The following is a 15,432-nucleotide window of genomic DNA, read 5'->3' on the forward strand; positions in this document are numbered from 1 at the left end:
GAGGGTGAGGAGGAAAGGAGGGAAAAAGTGTGCTGTGTAATGACAACTCTGAAGATGGACTGAGAGGGTAAACGGCCCAGCATTTGAGAGGTATCTTATTATAAGGAACAATAGCAATTTTAAAAACTCATTTAAAGACAACTTTACATTAAAACTCTCGTTCTTGCTTTCTCCCATCTGTGAAGTAAATATAATCTCTTTATTAAAAAAAAGGCAAAACAAAACTCTAAACAGCAGTGAAGTTGGGGGAAAAATCAGAAAAACTAAAAGCTCCCATAATCCCCTGTGTTCAGTCCAGGGACACCGTCTGGCTAGGGGTGCCATTTGTGTGTGGCCCTCTGTCTACACAGATCATAGCAGTGTGAGCTGAAACACACCCCACATGTGCCTCTGCTAATATTTTCTTAATGGTGGTCTTTAGGTGTCTCACCACTCAGGATCTGTGAGTCTGTTTGACACTTGTGTGTGTGTGTGTGTGTGTGTGTGTGTGTGTGTGTGTGTGTGTGTATGTATGGAAGTGCACACTAGAAGGCCAGAAGAGGACATCAGGTGTCCTGCTCTTCCTCTTTCTGTCTGATTCCCTTAAGGCAGGGTCTCTCACTGAACATGGAATTTTTTTTTAAGCTGATGAATTTACTTACATATTTGAGTTTGTTTTGGGGATTCGATTCTGTTTCATTGTTTGGTCTGTCTGTCTTTGCACCACTACCATTCTGTTTGTATTAGTGTGGTTTTGTAATGTATCTTTAAACCCAACAGTGCAATGCTTCCAATTTTATTCTTTTGGAGCAAGAGTACTTTATCTATTGAGCTTTAAAAAAAAAACATATGAATTTTATGACTGTTATTTCTGTAAAATATAATACTTGTAATTCGATTAAAAACAAGTTCACTGACTAGGATGGTGGTATTGCATTGGGTAGTGTGGATATTGTAAAAAAATGTTATTTCGTCTAACCCATTACAACAAGATCATTCTCATTTTAAGAAAAAGCGAAAGGAAGGAAAGAGGAAGGGGGAGCGTGTCCCTTGCTCTCCTGTGAGTTCATCACTGAAGTTAAGGAGAGTTCTGAGGGAGGTTTCATGAGTGCTGAAACCCCCAATGTGTGTGTGATTGACAGCCATTTCCTCTGCTCGGACCTGTGAACGTGAGGCAAAGCAGGCAGTTCCCGATCATTCCGTTCTTTGTTTCTTGTGTAGTCTCCTTGTCTTAAGGTGGTGATCGCCACTGGGGTTAAATCCAAGGCTAGGTTGATTCCTGATGTGCCTACACGTTTTCATCATCATCAGACACCTTTTACTCCCGTGACCTACCTGCCTGCCGGGTTTGCCTTGTTGTGTTTGTAATAAATAAATCATTATGGTTCACCTTCCGAAAGAGCTGCATTTATAGCTCATTAGAGAATCACAAATGAGCAGGACACCCTGGGCCCCTGTCCTCCCGGGCTGGCAGCTGGTACCTGCTTCTCATGGCTTTCTCAGTTCCTCCTAGGTTGAAAAGTTACAGGTCGCCTGCTGCACAGCTGAGCCCAGGGGTCAGAAAAGGAGGGAGTCTCAAGTCTCTGGTCACACAATAGACAAGGGTTCACACTCTGAACCTGGGAAATTACAGGAGGTGCAATCTACCCGGTATCTAGTCTCTCCCTGAAGAACTCAGGCAATGAGGAATCGGGGGGGGGGGGGGGGGGGGGGGGGGTGCGGGGGGGGGGCGGGCGGGCAGAGAAATGCAATTAGGAACACACACCAAAACCACTGTTGTGAGCTGAACTGTTGTGCCAGCCCTTTTTGCCTTTTCTCTATGCTGATGCTTCTCTTTGCAGGGTCAAAAAATCAAACAGCTTGGCTGCCCCGAGTTGCCAGGACTCTTACTGTGAAGTGAGGCTCTTTGTTTCTCATGGCACACACCCTCTTTGTCCCTCTTCCTCCCCAAACCGTAGCCTCCTCCATTTCCTCTCTCCTTCTGACTTCTCTCTCCTCCTCTTCCACTCTTTTTCCTCCCTCCTCTTCCAGCTCTCTCTTCCCTCTCAGTCCCCGCCCCCCAGCTTTCTCTTCTCTCTCTTTTTCATGTGGCATTAGGTATTGAACCTAGGGACTCACAGTTAGTTAAGCACGTTCCCACTGAACCACACCCAGGCTCTCCTTCCAGTTAAGAACAGGTCGTGTTTTTCTTGTTTCTTGCCGTGTTCTCACTCTGTTCTGTCCGGGCCCCCCCCCCCCCCCGCCCCCTCCCCAACCCTCCCGCCCAGCTAAGAAGATTATTGCTGGCTTGAACATAGTGGCCTCTATTTTCCTGGCTCACATTCAAATTATCACTATAAACCTCAGTTAGTAACTTATAAGCTGTGTTGGAGTCACTCTTGGGACAGGCTGCATCAGGCGGGGAACAGCAGCTATGGGGTTCTCTTCAGGGGGCTTTGGTGGCAACTCCAGTTCTCTGTCACAGGAGAGCAGCTGGTGCTCCTGGGTCTGAGGTCCCTCATCCTGGAGTCCAGGTCATCTGAGGCACGACTCCAATTTCTTTGCTGAGTTATCATCACACTTTCTCTCTCTCTCTCTTCACACTTGTCTCTGCAAATAGACACCAGAGTCATTCTTCACACAACTTCTGAGATTCAGCGTATTCCGTATTTCAAAATGGACTTATCTGGGTCTGGTGGAAAGGGTCTGTCATTCCAGCCACTTGGGAAGCTGAGACAGGAGGATAGCCAAGTTCACAGCCAACTTGGTTAACTTAGTGAGACTTTGCCTCAGAATAAAAAGTTCAAGGGGGGCTGGAGAGATGGCTCAGAGGTTAAGAGCACTGACTGCTCTTCCAGAGGTCCTGAGTTCAATTCCCAGCAACCACAAGGTGGCTCACAACCATCTACAATGAGATCTGGTGCCCTCTTCTGACCTGCAGTCATACATGAAATCTTAAAAAAAAAAAAAAAAAGTTCAAGGGGAGCTATGGATATAGTTCTGTATTGGAGTTTTTCTGTCCCGCCCCCTCCCACAGCCATTTCCACATAATCACTCAGAGGCTTATAATAATCATAAATTCTTGGCTGATGGCTCAGGCTTATCACTAACTACCTCCTATATTCAAATTAACCCATTTTTATTAATCTATGCATCACCACATGGCTTGTGGCTTACTTGGCATCTTGCTCCTTGGGCAGCTGGCTTGCATCCACCCAACTCCACCCTTCTTCATCTTAGTCCTCAGTTTGATTGTCCCGCCTAACTTTATCCTGCCTTGCCATTGGCCAAACACCTTTATTACCAACCAATGGGAGCAACACATATTCACAGCGTACAGAAGGACCATCCCACAGCATAGTTCAGTGGTAGAGCACTTGTTGGGCAAGCATGAAGCCCTAGGTTCAATCCCTAGTAATACAAATCAATAAATAAAAATAAATAGGGTTGTAGACAACTTGGTGGCTAGAGATTGGAAGGCCATCTCAAAGATCAAATGAAGCTTAGAAAACAAAATCAGAGCTATAGGTGAGACAAAACATTAGAGCAGATAGGGATTCTCTCCCTGTGGCTAAGCTTCGAAGCTGGGATGAACCCTACAGGACAGTTACAGACCCAGGTGTGTGCTGTTGAGGTCTGAGCTTTGGCCAGTGGGTGCTGATGGGAAAGTTCAATCACAGACTCTCCCACCAGATCTGGTGATTTTCTTTAAACCTAGAGCTGGACCAAGCGCATGCAGCAGCAGCAGCAGCTCCAGCCAGCACATCATGACGCTGCAAGGCTGCGGTCTATTTTGAGCCTTTAAATCTGTTCCCCGGCTCCTGCAGGTGGGATCTTGCAATTACACTTTGCTCCTTCCACAAGCAGCACCCACACTACAGTGCGGCGGTCCTCAGGGTGGAAGGAATCCGGAAGCACAGCTGGACGCCTGACATAAGCCGTCTTCATCTAAGCACACGGGTGGGGGAGGAGTGAGAGGCAGTGCGACCCAGTGCTCAGCTCCGGTCTCTGCCCAGTGAGACGTCAACACAGCTCATTTTAACTTGGGACGCTATTTGTTCCTCCCCAAGTACAGGAAGCTGTTTCCTATTTAAAGTTGCTTGTTCACAACTGACCCAGAAATCTGATGAGTGGTAAGTGATCAACAAAAGAGAGGTTTGAAAAATTATCCCCACGTGGTGACAAGCAGCAGGTGGTGGCCTCGACAAGAAGTGGCCCTGCCTGTATCTCCAGGCCAGGGAAAAACTGTCCCTCTGGAGAGTGACCCATGGGGGACACACAGGAGCAAACTGGGGGGACTGTGGGTTTGTCTGGGGTGCTAGTGTCCCCTGTGGGAACATGGCCAGGACAGTCAGGACACCATGTCTGGGCACAGAGCCACATAAGGCGGCCCTGCCTTTATTCCATGTGGTGCACTCTATACTTTGGTATCTAGTGAGTGACAGCTTGTTGCCCCCTGGAGGACATGGCATCTTGTATCTTGACCCCTGGCCTTGCCAGCAAGTGGCAGCCCTGTGGGCTTGGGTTGAGCATAGCACTGAGGATTTGAAGGACAAGAGCAGAGACCTCACACTGCACAGAGGCTATGCCTTTCACTGGGAGAGTAGCCACAGGCTGGCTCTGTCCCCTAGGACACATCCTCTGAGAAAATGGCCCCCTTTGGGGGTGGGGGTGGGGTGGGTTCTGAGGCTTTCAGAACCTTCCAATGGCTGGAGGCCAACTTGAAAGAAATGAGGTTTCCAAAGGGCATGGACCAATGAGGAAAGAGCTGGGCATCCCCTCCTTGGATTCTGGTTTTTGCTGTTTGATTTTATTTTTTTGTTTGTTTGGTTGGTTGGTTTCTCGAGACAGGGTTTCTTTCTCTGTGTAGCCCTGGCTGTCCTGGACCTCACTCTGTAGACCAGGCTGACTGAACTCACAGTGATCCTCCTGCCTCCGCCTCCCGAGTGCTGGGATTAAAGGTGTGTGCTACCACCACCCAGCTTCTGGTTTTGGGGTTTTGTTTGTTTGTTTTGTTTTGGGGGGAAGGCTTCACAAATTTTTGTGTCAACCTTGCACAGGGGCCGCGCTAACTCTGTACCATTCCGATTTTAGTATCTGTGCTGCCGAAGTGAGCATGCTTGGATTCTGGTTAAGAGAGGCCTCGGAATCAAAGCTCAGACGGGGAAGTGGGAGGAAAGGAGGTTTTCAAAAAAGTTGGGACAAAATATGTCTGAGGAAAGAAAGGTTTATTTTTGGCTCATAGTTGGAGGGCATACAAACCATCGAGATGGAAAAGGTGTGAGGTGGAGGCAGCTTACTACGATGGGGCAGCGAAGACTGGCCCAGAGGCCTGGCTGGGCCATCAGACTTCAAGGCCTATGGCCAGAGGCCCGCCCTGGAGTAAGACCCCAAGTCCTAGAGGTTCCACAACCTTGCCAAATAGCTCTGCCGGCTGGGGATCGTATGTCCAAATGTGAGCCTACAGGAGATCTTCAGATTCAAACCACAACACTTAGCCAGATGTCTGGATGATTTTGTGAGGAGGAAACACAATGGCAGCCAGAAGACAATCAGCCAGGAAGAGCAGGAAGGTGGGGGAGCCTCTGCGGAGGAGCCTCTGCAACGTTCATAAACCCCACCGGCCGTATGCTAGTTCTCCTAGAGGTCACGTGACAGACGTCTCCCAGCACCAGGTGATGGGTGTCTTGGGTAAGCTGTGGCCAAACCTGTCTAGTTCCTTGTTCCCCCTCTGCTTTAAGAAACATTGTTCTGTAGTAGTATTTTCTCCGCCCGTGACCTTGGGCTATGGGGGGGGGGGCAAAGGAGGAGGTGCTTCCTGCCATTGTACTGACCTCTTGTAAGGAGTTGGAGAAGGGTCACATGCCCCTTCTCCCTGCTCCTGCTTGCAAGGTGGATTCACTCCCGGGCAGACCAGAGGACGGCTTCAGCTGCCTACTCCGTTCTGTATTCGTGAGTGTATTTCCTCAATTTATATATTAATAAATTCTGTTACCCATTTAATAGACTCACGTGATTGATTGTAATATTGTTCTGTACCTTATTCTTCTTGGATTGAGTCATGTTGGGACCCAGAGCCTCATGGGCAATGTTCTGTGACTGGAGAATGTGAGCATCACATTGTGACATCTGTGTGAATCCATGAGCCCAGCCACCTTTGTGAGCAATGCCTCAAGGTGCCCCACGAACCTGAGCTAACTCTATAGGTGAACTGCACAGGTACACTCAGGAGGGGCAGTGAGAGGCCCCGGCCAGCTTCGTCCCTCCTGCTCTGTGGAGGAAAGAGGGCTTCTATGCAGTCAAGTGCCAGGCATGCAGCAAGCTCTGAGCTCCAGTGAATGCCAGCTCACTGCCATTTGTAACACAAATCTTAAAAGGTCTTATTAATAAAAAAAAAACAACAAAAAAAAGCCAGGCGGTGGTGGCGCACGCCTTAAATCCCAGCCCTCAGGAGGCAGATCCAGGCGGATCTCTATGAGTTCGAGGCCATCCTGGGCTACAGAATGAGTTCCAGGAAAGGCACAAAGCTACACAGAGAAACCCTGTCTCCAAAAAACAAAAAACAAACAAACAAAAAACAACCCCCCTAAACAAAAACAAACAAACAAACAAAAAAACCAACCAGAGCCAGATATTGGGGTGAAAGCTGAAAGATCAGAGAAACAGAACAGCCAGCCACGTTCTTACTTCTATAAAATCCTCAGCCTCAAGAGAGTGAGTTCCTCTTTCCTCACGCCTTATATACCTTTCTCTGCTCAGACATCACTTCCTGGGATTAAAGGCATGTGTGCCTCCCAGTACTGGGATTAAAAGTGTGTGTCTCCACTGCCTGGCTCTGTGTCCAGTGTGGCCTTGAACTCACAGAGATCCAGACTGATCTCTCCCTTCTGAGTGATAGGATTAAGGGTGTGTGCCACCACTGCCTGACCTCTATGTCTAATAGTAGCTGGCTCTGTCCTTTGATTCCCCAGGCAAGTTTATTAGGGTATACAATGTATCACTACAGCCATTGTTAAGGAGGAGAGGCCAACACGATTCCTTACATTCACTGTGAATGAATGCATGTCCAGGTCCAGCAGCTCAGAGGACTGTGAGCCCACGGAGACCTCCTCACTCAGAGGGGAAGATTTCTGCCTCACACAGACACCTTGGAGGGGAGAGACATGTGCACAGCGCATTCCTGGAAGGGAGAGCAGAGCGATGGGCTGCAGCGTCAGGCACAACGAGGCACATGGTAGGCTATGTTCAAGATCACAGACCATTTCTTCTTTTCGAAACTCACGGCTCTGACCCAAGAATCCCCAGAGCGCGCACACACCACAGCAGTGTGTGCATGCATGATTCACTGTAGGAAGTGGCACACACAGCAACAGAGTGACGGACTGTGTCGAGCAGACTGTGTTTAAAAGCCAAACGTGGGCTGAAGTGATAGCTCACCCAGTAAAGTGTAGCTAGAGTTTTCCTGCCTGGCCCACGGTCAGGACAAATCTCTCTCACCCGCCAGTCCCACAGCCGCTCAGACCCAACCAAGTAAACACACAGAGACTTACATTGCTAACAAACTGTATGGCCGTGGCAGGCTTCTTGTTATCTAGTTCTTCTATCTTAAATTAACCTATATCTATTAGTCTATAAGTTGCCATGTGGTTCGTGGCTTACCAGTACCTTAACATCTTCTCATGGTGGCGGCTGGCAGCATCTCTCTGCCTCAGCCTTCCACTTCCCAGAATTCTCCTCTCTCCTTGTCCTGCCTATACTTCCTGCCTGGCTACTGGCCAATCAGTATTTTATTTATTAACCAATCAGAGCAACACATTTACCATACAGAACATCCCACAGCAAGTAAAGTACTTGCCATGCAAACATGGGAACCTGAGTCCACCCCACCCCACCAGAAGCCACATAAAAGAAAGCCTGGCATAGTGATTCTCATATATAATCTTGGTGCTGGGGAGGAAGAGACAGGAGGATACCTGGGGCTTGCTGCCATCCAGTCTATACTTAAACTCCATGAGCTTCAGGTCAATGAGAAACCTTGTCTCAAAAACCAAGGTAGACAGAACTCAAAGATCCACAGCCAAGGTTGTCCTCTGGCCTCCTGAGGCACATGTACACACATACACAAGTGTTTTAAAACGCCAAGTGCAGGGCTGCAGGGGATGGCTGCCCTTGGGGACTTCTGTTACATATGATAAAACATTTTTATGCTGAGCTTGTTTTCAGATTGCTGACCCGACTTCCTGAAACCTTCCAGATTCTTCTAGCAGTAAATGGCCATTACCTTGTGCATCATCTGTTGCTCTATCCCAATTCTTCTCTCTTCACATCACACTGCTGCTCTCACGGGAGCATATGAACTCACTTCAGGAAGGGTCAGGGATCTCGTCTAAAAACTGTGCCTCCTGCTTCTGGATGAATCCTCCAGCATGGTGGGAAGTTCTCAACATTTGCTGTGGGACCCCAAGACATCAAACACAGCTTTCCTGTCAGTGTGACACCCCCCACCCCACCCCCAGCAGCCATCCACACTAATTCTGCAGCTTACCGGCCTTTCTTTCACTCCTAGGAGAGAAATCTGCTTCACACCTAATCATGAAATCCACACCTCATGTCACCGAATCACAGGGCCAGAGCCAGGAGGATAGATGCTCAGTCTACTTTCTCTTGCTTTGGTGGCCAGCAGCAGAAGGGCTAGAAAAGAAGCCTGGTCATTCTCCATCAGCACTGAGGGCAAAAAGATGGTTAGTCCTTCAACACCCATTTGCATACTGACACATTCACATGCATGCACGTATGTATCCCCTTTGCACTTACATAAACACACACACTGAACTATACATACTCAGACTGCTCAGCCACACTCGCTACCGCCTGAACTATTTGAATATAAACACACACACACACACACACACACACACACACACACACACTCATGCCCTCATACTGTCACATATGCATGACAAGTATGTGTGCCACATGTGTGGAAGTCAGAGGGCAACTTAGTGGCATTCATTGGCTTCCTCCACTCTTACGTGGGTTCTAGGTGTCAAGCTCAGGTCAAACGCTTGAGTGACAAGCACCTTTACCCGCTGAACCATCTTACCAGCCCCAGGACGCTTGAGACAGGAAACACTTTTTCCAGTTTCCATCCTATGTGGGGAACCAAACATCTACATCCCTGTGCAGTGACCCACCCTGCTACCTCCTGCCTGCTTCAGTGTGTCTTATGGTCCCGCACCACAGATCTAAAGAGGGGGTGGGCTAAAATTCTCAAAGACTTGTCCCTCAAGACCCACCTCTGTCAGCCAAAGTCTGCACCCTATCAAAACACGGCACACCTGGGTACCAAGCATTCAAACAAACAGGTGCCATTTATGCTTTTCCCCCATATTCTGAGGCATGAACTCTAACAGGTGCTCAGACAGGCTCTTATCAATGCCTGAGTGGGAGCTGACAGGGGACTCTGCTGCAGAATGCTGTTCCTCAGTGCCGGAGCCTGTTCTGAGGCCCGGCGGACTCTCTTTGGTGGGCTATGTGGTTCCTGGGAGCCCCTTGGCTCCCATCATGCTGGACAGACATCTCCCACTCACCATAGGGAAGGGTGACTGGCATCTGCCCAGAGGGGAAACGTTCATGGCCAAGTAGTCCCAGAGAGAAACTGCATGCAAGCCACAAAGGACCTTGACCTCGCAAGCACGGTTAACAAAGCTCTCTTGTCCTCCAGCGAGGCGGTGACTGTACCAACAGCCGGAGAGGGGGAGTGTGGGCAAAGCCACCTCCAGGTCTGGATTCCAGGGAAAGAAGGCAGGACGCTTCCCAGCTGTGGACCTTAGAGTCCGGGGAGCAGGCTTGAAGGTGCATAACCTTCTTCTGGGGTGTGTGCTTACCCAGGGTGCTGAACCATTCCTGACCAGAAGTTCTTTTCTGCGGGACCTAAAGCGAGACAGCTGGAAATTCACTACATTTATGCCTTTAAAGTTAATTTAATACAATGAAGTTGTTAAGTACTCGCTTTGTTTTTAAAAATACTGTATTTATTTATTTATTTATTGTGTGTGTGTGTGTGTGTGTGTGTGTGTGTGTGTGTGTGTGTGTGTGTGTATGTTTATGTGCTTGTCTGTGCGTGTGTGTGCACGTGGATGTGTGCACCCATGTACCTGCAGAGGCTGTAGGAGGAAGTGCTCTTCGCTTCTGGAGACAGGGTCTCTCAGTGAACCTGGGATTAGGCTGGCGGTCCGCAGCCCTCCTCTCTCTGCCTCCCCACCCCAGGGTAGAGGTTGCAGGCTGTTCATGGCTTTGTATGTGGGTGATGGGGATTTGAAACCAAGTCTTCATGGTTGTGTAGCAAACACTTACTCACTGGCTGTCTCTCTCAAGCCCCCTTGAGAACGTTTGCGGCACCGGGGCAGAGATTACCACCGAGTTTGTTGCTGAATTGAGTACATCGCCGCTGATCTGGAGACAACACGGAGGTGACAGAGCCAACAAGAGTATTATCCATAGTACCGCTGAACAGCGGATATTAATCGGAGCCTGGTGGGGAGGACAGTATGCCCACTGGGGCCACGCGGTTGCTTAGCAGCTCTGGTGGGCACTGTTGGGGAGTGCCTGGTGGGCTGAATGGGAAATGGTGTAGCACCGTTCAGTGTTCATACTCAGCATGGCAGTCCTAGGCTTATGGGAGCCTTTAGAGAGAAGCCCAGGAGCACCATCAGCAGCAGGTTGGGGAGGGAATAAGACAGCATTGCCCCATGGTGACTGAACAGGGCAAGCCTCAACTAAACAAGAGCTCACACATTGGGACTCACATATGTAGCAGGAATCTTAAAAGTTCTTATTAATAAAAACAAACCTGAGGCCAGGTATTGGGGTGAATGCTGGAAGATCAGAGAAGCAGAACAAGCCACAGCTACCTCACCTGGCCAGTTCTTCAGCTGGTCTTGTTTCCTCAGACTGGAAGTCTCTGAGTCCTCATCCAGAATGAATCTCAGCTGAACTGCTGCTCCAAAGCCTGAAAGCTTAACCAGCCAAATGCTTCTAGTTTCTGGTCTCCATGCCTTATATATCTTTCTGTCTTCTGCCAACACTCCCTGGGATTAAAGGCTCACTCCTTGGGATTAAAGGCGTGTGTCACCAAGCCTGGCTGTTTCCAATGTGGCCTTGAACTCACAGAGCTCCAGATGGATTTCTGCCTCTGGAATGCTGGGATTAAAGGCGTGTGCTACCACTGCCTAACCTCTATGTTCAATATTGTGGCTCTCCTGTTCTCTGACCCCAGATAAGTTTATTAGGGTGCACAGTATTTTGGGGAACACAATACCACCACACACATATGTGACTCGGTTGTTGAATTACTTCTCCTTGCCATCTTCTAATGGGGTTTGCACTTTCCCTTGTTCACTGCATACACACTCTAGTCTTTTTTGCATGGGGCAAACCCATAGTCCTTCCCGAATTCCAGAATATTTTTTGTGCTGTCGGGTGGATGGGGAAAGATGGATTATGTTCTTCCAGAAGCTTTCCGTCCCAACATGGCCCATGTGGACTTCTGGATCCCACACTCGTGGGTCCCTGTCCCTCCCACTTAACTCTAGAGCCTGTTTCTCTCATCCCGAAGAGCCCCCACAAAGAGCTGGTGTGAGTAAGTGAGCTCCTGCCCCTGAGAGAAGGTGTGGAGATAAGGCTAGGTTCAAATCATGCAGCCCTGGACCGGAAGTAATGGAAGAAGCCGATTTCACCCCCTGTCCCCAAGTGCTCCCTATTTCTGACTTCTGCAGCTGGGTGGTGACCTTGGCCTTCCTCCCTGGGCCACACCTCTCTTTCTGTAGCTTCCTCCTCCCCCTCTCCTCTCCCGTTTCCCAGGTTCCCTCTTGTTGGTATGGAGCAATCTCAGCCGGTGCCAGTCTCCTAACTACCACACTGCCACCACGTGGGTTCGGCCCACTCAGGCTTCGGTAACAAAAGCCATAGACCGGGCAGCGTACACACACACAGATTTGTTTGTTTGGGGCCAGAGGCGGGAAGTTCAAGGTCATGCCTTGGCCTGCCTGGAGTTGGGGGAGGCTCTGCCTGGTTTGCAGAGAATGCTTCCTCCCTGTGTCCTCATTTGGCTAATCACTGTTGTCCTTTCCCATCAGGGCACCAGTCCCATTGGAAGGGCTCCGAGGCGAGTGATTATGATTTAATCACCACCTTAAGGCCCTGTCTACCGGCATCACCCGCTTGAAGAACAAGCCTCTGGCAGGTGAATTTTGGGGGCACTTCAAACACAAAGCCACAGCACAAGCTCGTATTGGGACAGCCAACAAACAAGCAGTTTTTAAGGCTAGTGGGTCTCCGTCCTCTTTCTCTTTCCCAGGAAGGAGGCTGCCCTTCAGGCCCCAGGCAATTGCTCATCTACCTCCCAATGCTTCTAACTTCCACGCCAAACCTGGGAGCCTAGCACCCTGGCCCCTGCTTCCACCTGAGTAGTCAGTGTGGGATGTTGCTCCCTGAGGTCTAAGAAAACCATCCGCGCACCCATCACACAGGTATTTACTAGTGCTGATGGACAAGGGACAGGGAGAAGAGACTAGTCACAGCCGGCCCCCTCCTGCATCGGAACACTGACCCACTTCTCTCCGGCTATGAGAAGTCTGGTGTTCTTAGTCCCGTTGTCATTTAACAATGCTGTGTCCATGTCCATGTTAGTTTTGTCCAAAACATTCATTTTGGGTCCTCACCCATTAACCTGACTCCTGATTCTGCCTGGGGACAACCTATCCCCAGAACAAGTGACAGTTGAACTTGCCATACCCCTCATCAAGCTCCCCACAGCCTCCCCAGAGCAGAATGGTTGCACATGCACTACAGAAGCGCTCCGATTGTGGCCCTGCCCTGGCCCACGTGGTGGCCAGTCTCATCTGCTGGAGCTTGCTGGGCATTCATTAGTGCTGGCTCTGCTGAGTAAGAACATCAGGGTTGTGTGTCAGCCAGAGCAGTGTGGGGGAAGGGTGACCAGCTGGTGCGTCCCTGGGCTTCCTCCTGCTGCTGAAGAGAGGGGCACCTGGGTCTCCTGCTTCATCTGCCTGTTTTGCCTTCCTGAGGAAGGAGGGCTGGAGGACCACAAAGCATCCTTTTCAGCTCCTGACACAGGGAATATGTTTAGTGCCTTTTGCATCCTGTATTGTTTATCCAGTGCCTCTGAGTACCACTAGAGATTCTGGGAACAAAAGGCTCAGGGTTAGGTGAGATGCCAAGTGAGCTGTGAACAGAAAAATCTAAGCCTGTGGACCAACCCAGGGCTCAGCTTAGACTCCGCTCAGGACCTCTAAAGGGCTCAGGAAAGGTAAAAGAATGTCAAACAAGCCTGGAAAGATGGCTCCGTAGGTAAGATCACTTGCTGTGCAACATCCACATAGAAAGCCGGTCATGGCTCTCTGGGCCTGTCACCCCAGCCTTGGGAAATGGACATGGGTATGTCCCTAGGGCTTGCTGACCAGCCTAGCCAAAACAGTGAGCTTCCAGCTCAACGAGAGACCTGATCTTAAGGGAATAGATGGAAGACAACAGAGGAAGACACACCCTGTGTCTTTCTCTGGCCTCTTTGGGAGCATCTGTGCTTTCATGTGTATGCTTCACCACACACACACACACACACACACACACACACACACACACACACACACACACATACACACACGCCATGCAAACACAACATAGCCTCCAGCCATTCTTCAGTTTCTGAGATTCTCACAGGAAGGCAAAGCCCGTGTCAGAGGGTTTGTGGATCTCAGAGTTATCATGCAGTATCCTCATCTGTCTCCACTGGCTAATTTCTGTGTGTTGATCAATATCAAAGGCCTGGGCTTGCCTCCAGCCAGTGACGCCATGTGTTCCTGGAGAACGCGGTCGCTGCATTTCAGAGCACACCCGCAGTAACCCACCGCATCCATATTCACAGACAGTCCTGAGAGAAAAGATCTCCCTTAACCTCCTAAAATCGTGATAGGCAGTGTCAGCCTGGAGAATTTTTTTAAAGCTGGAAATCGGAAACACAAGGAGCAGTGCATTCATTAGAAGAATTCCTCATGTCTTCTGACCCGAATAAATCTCAAAATCCCTTCAACGGTTTTTTTTGGTTTAGAATTCAAATTCGAGGGTGCCAGCCAGCAAGCTAGTCAACTGAATCCCTGCATTTCCCATTCTTTTTGATATTTCATCAAAAACATCTTCCTTACAACTAGCACAGATCCCAGGTGCCCTGGGAGCATGTACAAAACCTAATTTGGTCCAGGGAAAGATTATAGTCAGTGCAACCTAGACATGCTGGACCGGGGGCATAGCACAAGGAAGCTGCAGGTGTAATGGGCCGACCCCAGGCTCAGGGGCCGGGAGTGGGGAGGAGACCGTTGGGAGAAGAGCTGGAGAAGATATGAAGGGCTTGAGCAAGCAATAAATATACTGCCTGGTGCCTTGATTCATATGCTAAGGAGCATCAAACTCGGCTTTAATTGGTGTGAGAGGGAAGCTTGCAGCTGCCTCAGGCCCACACTGTGCACTGTGGGATGCTCCCGTGAATAGTGTTTAAAAATAAGCCCTGCAGGGAAACGCCACGCACACGCGGAGAGTGGCTGATGACGGGGTGGGGGAGGTGGGGGGTTAGAGGGGCTGCAAGGTTACAAGGTTAAATCTGAGTGGATCTCAGACCCCAGCGCTCAGCTCTAAGTTCCAACTGAGTATCCCAGGAGCCTTGGGGATTTCCTCTGTGCCCTGGAAAGAAAAACCTGCTTCACCTTTCTGTGAAAATGCTGTCTTTGGTACCCATTGCCATTTCACTGTGGACTCCTGTGGAGAGGGGCCATGAGGTGCTATCTGGTGGGAACCAGATTTGACTGCTCTGCATGGAAATTTCCCTCCCTTCTCCTCTGCTGAGCCCTGCCTGGGCCCTAGGAAAGGACCCCAGAGAGGGCAGAAAGCTCTGCAGAAGGCTGAACCTTTCTCTGCTGGAGCTACCAAAGCAGGAGAGAATGGCACTTTCCTAGGGCAGCCCTGCTCGGGTGTTGGCCAAGCTGAGTCAAATTAATTCAGCCTCTTCCTAGCTGGAGTGCAAGGTGACCATGTGTGCAGCCAGCTTCTGGCCAAGGGGCTCAGAAACAGGATCTGGGAGAGGTGGCTACTCTCTGTGTGAGTCTAGGTTGTAGAAACCATTACTCATGTACAGGCTGTATGATTTCGTTTATAAACCAGCAATGAAAAGTTTTTCTGACCTGAGTGTGTGTGTGTGTGTGTGTGTGTGTGTGTGTGTGTGTGTGTGTATGTGCATGCTATATGTTAGTGTATGTGTGTCGAAGTGTGGAGAGGGAGGAGAGGAGAGTGAGAGAGTGAGTGAGAGAGAGAGAGAGAGAGAGAGAGAGAGAGAGAGAGAGAGAGAGAACCTTTGCTGGAAAGAAAAGTCCTGTGCATTCCATGGTGAATTCCATGTGATGCCAGGTT

General features: G+C 49.6%; 1 non-coding gene across 1 annotated transcript; it reads right to left on the minus strand.

Moving 5' to 3' along the window:
• Nucleotides 1–4,973: 4,973 nt before the first annotated feature.
• On the minus strand, nucleotides 4,974–5,076 carry LOC128118811 (U6 spliceosomal RNA). The gene has a single exon (XR_008221336.1). It is a non-coding gene; the product is annotated as a U6 spliceosomal RNA (small nuclear RNA).
• Nucleotides 5,077–15,432: the final 10,356 nt, after the last annotated feature.

Source organism: Peromyscus californicus, unplaced genomic scaffold (genome assembly GCF_007827085.1).
Source record: "Peromyscus californicus insignis strain IS unplaced genomic scaffold, ASM782708v3 Scaffold_22__1_contigs__length_63687245, whole genome shotgun sequence".
Classification (NCBI taxonomy): Eukaryota; Metazoa; Chordata; class Mammalia; order Rodentia; family Cricetidae; genus Peromyscus; species Peromyscus californicus.